We start from the raw sequence: 6,000 nt of genomic DNA, 5'->3' as shown, positions 1-6,000 counted from the left end.
AAGAGAGGAGTGAAGGGTATGAGACAGCAGTGTGTGGAAGAGAGGAGTGAAGGGTATGAGACAGCAGTGTGTGGAAGAGAGGAGTGAAGGGTATGAGACAGCAGTGTGTGGAAGAGAGGAGTGAAGGGTATGAGACAGCAGTGTGTGGAAGAGAGGAGTGAAGGGTATGAAAGAGCAGTGTGTGGAAGAGAGGAGTGAAGGGTATGAGACAGCAGTGTGTGGAAAAGAGGAGTGAAGGGTATGAGACAGCAGTGTGTGGAAGAGAGGAGTGAAGGGTATGAAAGAGCAGTGTGTGGAAGAGAGGAGTGAAGGGTATGAAAGAGCAGTGTGTGGAAGAGAGGAGTGAAGGGTATGAGACAGCAGTGTGTGGAAGAGAGGAGTGAAGGGTATGAAAGAGCAGTGTGTGGAAGAGAGGAGTGAAGGGTATGAGACAGCAGTGTGTAGAAGAGAGGAGTGAAGGGTATGAAAGAGCAGTGTGTGGAAGAGAGGAGTGAAGGGTATGAGACAGCAGTGTGTGGAAGAGAGGAGTGAAGGGTATGAGACAGCAGTGTGTGGAAGAGAGGAGTGAAGGGTAAGAAAGAGCAGCGTGTGGAAGAGAGGAGTGAAGGGTATGAGACAGCAGTGTGTGGAAGAGAGGAGTGAGAGAGAGAGAGAGAGAGAGAGAGAGAGAGGAAAACGAGTGTGGACTGGTTCAGTGTTGTCCATTTAAACCACCTTCACTCTGTGCTTATATACTGCCATACATACAACCAAGACTAACATGTACACACACACACACACACACACACACTCACAGATAGATAGATAGATAGATAGATAGATAGATAGATAGATAGATAGATAGATAGATAGATAGATAGTTAGACACGTGCACACATACATACATACATGTATGTCGTGTGTAGATATTATTGATACGTGTGTGGATGTGTTTATATGTATTTACATTATAAAACCGCATCCATGGTGCATAATAACAACAAGTTACTGCATTATGAGAAACAGGATAAAAGAATTACCACTATTCTCTTACATCTTTCGTTTGTCACACTGCACACATTCAGGCTGCTTTTGCCCCCCCCCCCCCCCCCCCCCCCCCCGTAACTCTGAACAGAGCTGCGAGATCAGCTTTAGAACAGACTAAACGCCGGGGTGGATCTACAGGACCTCGCCTAAACCCAATCCTTTAAAAAAACATTAAAAAGAAGAAGAGAATTTTCTCAGTTCTACTGACCCGTGTGTGTGAAATCTCTCACTGGGGAAAACAAGCTGTCTGATTAAAATTGGAGAACACCAGTACATACTGTTGCTTGAAATAGTTACAATTTTTCAATTCCGGATCTGCATTTTTATTGTCTATATATCTCCACTACAGAGTAAGTGCCTTGTTCATAACATAATTAGATCACTAAAAGGTATTGAAGAAAATATATTCTTTTTTTTAGTGCTATATTTTTTAAGATCTTATCGATTACTCACGCAGAAATAGCTTCATTGTTCCACTAACAGGTTCTTTGAATTCTATCACAACTCACTCTTTGGCCCGTTGGATCTGGGAATTTCTGTGTGCGTGTGTGTGTGTGTGTGTGTTTCTGACGTCGGGTGGTCTGCACAGTTACACAGCTAATAGCCAGAGAGACTATGATGGCCCAGTCTATTTGAAAACAGCTTGCATTCAGACTCTAAGTGTGCAGAGATTTCATTGTGAGTCACAGAAAAAAAGAGCAGGTTGCAGACAAAGCTTAAAACAAAACAGAGAAGTCTCAGGGTCCTTATCGATCGACGCTGAGAGGAAAAATAAAAGGGGAGTGAGGGTGGCAGAGAGAGAGAGAGAGAGAGAGAGAGAGGGAGAGAGAGAGAGAAAGAGAATAATAAACAACAGATTAAATGTCTTGACATCAGCTTGGACAAGAATCAATGAAAATGATAATGTTACAATGCGCATTTTCATCAGCCTTTGGGGGTGATAGAAAACTCAACACAAAATGATCTGTGTTGCAATTTCAAAAGCGAAGGTAAACAAGTTATCTTATGAATAAAATTTATTGTGCTCTCGAAGGTAAATAAAAAAAATACAATTCTGACCATTTAGTTTTGATGATAAGGAAGCATTTTTTTTTCCTTTGAGAAAGATCACTAAACTCTGTGCTTATGACCTGGGTCTTACATAAAGTATATAATTTACTGTATCAACATGATGAATGTAAAAAAATTGCAACTTTCAAAGGAAAACTTGTTTTCTCAGGCCCTTGGGATGCTGCTCTCTCTCTCTCTCTCTCTCTCTCTCATACACACACACACACACACACACACTCCCTCCTTCTCTCTGTCCCTCTCTGCAACAATCCAGCTTCTTTGTCGTTTAATTTGTTTTTAATTGTGATCAAACAGCTATTGAATGCTGGGTCATTTAATTAGATTCTCTCTCCTATGTCCTGTGGGGCCTAAGGCTTCAGCTGCTAATTGAGTTTCGGGACAGTAGCATAGGCATTTCACCAGGATGAAAGTGAAAATGAAAAGACAACCTTTAAAAAAAAAAAAGCAACCAAATAAACCACACACACACACAGAAACACACACACGCATACACACAAACACACACACATAAATAAACACACACGCACACATGCACACAGTAATTTTCACACATGCAATTAACTATTTTTTCTTCACTTTTTTTTTTTTTAGAAATATGTATTTATTGAATATTTTATTTGTTTCTCCTGCAATATGTACAAAACAGGTATGTTGATAAATTGAAAAGCTCTGAAGAGCTCTTTTGGAAGAGGGTATACCATCCAATCACACTTCCAATACATTCTCAGTTGTATCACCCATACTAATACCTGTTTCAAATGATACTTTTGTACCATACTGCAAAATAAAGCCAGGTGTCAGTCATTGGCAATAATTACTACAGTGTGTCACTCACAGAAAAATATGAGGTGACTGCCAAGAAATGTTGTCTTTGTTATTGCATATTTTCAGGGTTTGAAATGTGATAAGAAACACTGTGGTAGACACATTGGTTTAAAAGGTGAGTATCATTGCTGAACACAGTAAGAGCGTGTCTGTATTTAATGTCCATTACAACAATTCTCTCTCATTCACCACTGTCCTGGAATAGGAAACTGAACACAACTCATTTTCTCTTTGATGAGACCCATGTGCTCTCCCTGTGTTTCGCATGATACGAAGCATTTGAATGAGATGACCCAGATCGTAGCTCAGATAAGCGTGGTGATATGTTTGATCTGAGATGTTATCCGCCAAACCAACTTAAAATATTCCTGTGAAGTTTTGTAAAATGCAAATGGACTGGAAATGCTACCTCAGCTACTCGTGAGCCTCAGAAGAGACAGAAATTACACATGGGAACGCACACTCACTCTGTGGTGTAACCATTTGATCCAATGTTATGCATATTGCTCATTAATTCTTATATTTCCATCTTGCTGAGGAAGAGAATTGATATTCCGAGGCAAAAGTAGGGGTTCGTGCTCTGATAATCTGCATCATTCATTTTTCTCAAGTTCTATTCTCGACTTGTCCCAATAATTGAGTTTCTCACTATCTTTAGATGCTGCTGTCGAACTAGACATCCTCAAAATTTGTCCAAATAAAAAAAAAAAAAAAAAATCATACAAAAAATATGCCAGGAAATATATTGCTGAACGTGTCACTGTGTGAATTATTTGCTGTTTGATATACTAATATTAGTTCCCACCCTAAATTGTGGAGATCTGTCTACAGCAAGATGAAATCACTGTGTTTCCCCGGTAACAGGTTCATTCATTTTACTGCACGACAGCGGTAGGAATAGTCAATATTAAATTACAGTTGCAGGCCGCAGACCTGGGAGAAGGAAATACTAAAAGGATGTATCGGTTTAAATTATACTATCGGGCTATCTCCTCCTGTCGTTAGAAATTTGGTTAGTTTTGACTATGAGACTGTTAACATTGTTGTTAGTTCCTGCTGAAAACTGTGACAGCTGTACGAAGCGACACAACAACAGGTTAAAGCTCATTTGAAGCAAACTTAACCTGCACGTGCTCTATGGCGCCAATTCCTTTTACATTTGTACATAATAATTACCTGACATTGATCAAATTTTGGCATCTCCTCGGTGTACCCTTGAGGCAGACGTGACTGGACACGCTCGGTCTCCTTGCTGTAACATACCTGACTGAACTCATCAGCTCATTACCGAGGCCTTGATTAGCAGGAGCAGATGCACTGGAGCGAGGAGAGACCTAAAACCCCCACGTCTCTTACCGGTCCCTCCCTGTAATATTCAGAAACTCCGTGTTGTGATACACAGACTCATACATTCAGAAATAACTATTATTTCCGTCTCTGTTCACTCAACTTTGCTTCTCAACATTTTATATCAAAACAACATATGCTAAATATTTTGTCTAGTCATACTGATTTTGGGACACTTCAAAACTTGTCACCGTTTGATACGGCCAATGTAATTTCAAAAATATTTCTTATGGCAAATTTAGCCCTGTTCACCATATCTCTCCACGGAATCGTGCTCCATCTGCTTGGAATGAGATGAAATTCATTTCACCCCTGTCAAAGAGCATTAACTCATCAAATGAAATCAGAGTGAATGAAGAGAGAAGAGAGCACTGTCGCTGAAAGTTCTTTTTAATATATTGCTTCGTGCTGTAAATGGAGTAATACGAACGTCACGACTTTACTGCCATCTTTTGACCTGACGGGGTACTGCAAGAGGTGCCTTTGTAGTTTACTTCGAACTGCGTTGATTGATTATCCTGGCTAGTGTCCCACCTAACTAATAATGACCAAAGAGAGAGAGAGAGAGAGAAAGAGCGGCAGGATTGAAGGAAAGAAAGGAAAGGAAAGGAAAGTGTGTGTGTGTGTGTGTGTGTGTGTGTGTGTGTGTGTGTATTTTAAAAAAAAGCAACAATAGTTATGTATTAATTACTACATAGTATATGTACTGTATTTAGTCTTTCCAAATACCTTCATGGCACTCTATTGGGACTTTTTATAATAGCATCTTTTATAGGTGTATCATAGGTGTGCTCAGGTCGACATGGAAATGATAATGACCAACATCAGTTTTTTAATGTTAAATATTAATATGTTAAATATTGTAGATTTAACAACAGTTGCTCAGGATTCGGGTTGCTCAGGATCCGGGACCGTTTAATCAGTGACTTACGGTATTACTTTACAGTACATATAGTTCACTATACAGTTGTCTGAGAAGGACAATAATTAAGCTGTTTTGTACATTTAAAATAAGCTTCTGATAGGAACAATTTGGAGAACGTAAAAATAACTCAAATTTAAGTTCATATTGAAATCAAGCTTATTGCTGAATACTTAAATCGTTTGACCCGTCATGTGCCATGTGCATTGTATTCCCATAAAGGTTACTTGTTAAAAACAAACAAAATCGTAACCGAAGGTCCTCGTATAGCTTAATTACAGGAGCTATGAAAAGTCAATTTTCAAACACGATAGCCTTATAATATTAACCGACGAACAAATAATAAAATGCATTTTGTTATATTTCTACCACAAACACACATGCTTTCTGCACATGCGCAATATACAGGAAGCACTTAGGAACAAAGAGGAAGCATGCCTTGGATTAAAAGGAATAACAGATCAACACAACGTTACTTCACACTGTATTTCAAACTGTAGAATTTTACTTTTATCGCTCACATTTCTGATGGAAATCACACGTCAGAAGCAAAGCCAGGTAAATGAAACGAATTCTTGTTTAACGAACAAGCTTTTTAATTGACACTAACACTGGTGTTTGCGCTGCTTGCGTTTGCCGACGTTGCAGCTGTACGTGGTACCATACCAGCAGTTTGGCACATAGCACGGCGTTTAATGTAGCTTTCAGCAGGTGAATAAATGTTGGAGTGCACTTTTGTTTAATGCTGACTTGTTCTCAGTAGACATTCGCTTCGAGGCTTTTCAAGTAGCGTCAACGAACGGCTACAT

The sequence above is a fragment of the Chanos chanos genome, chromosome 15 (genome assembly GCF_902362185.1).
Source record: "Chanos chanos chromosome 15, fChaCha1.1, whole genome shotgun sequence".
Classification (NCBI taxonomy): Eukaryota; Metazoa; Chordata; class Actinopteri; order Gonorynchiformes; family Chanidae; genus Chanos; species Chanos chanos.
This window is presented reverse-complemented; position numbering follows the sequence as displayed.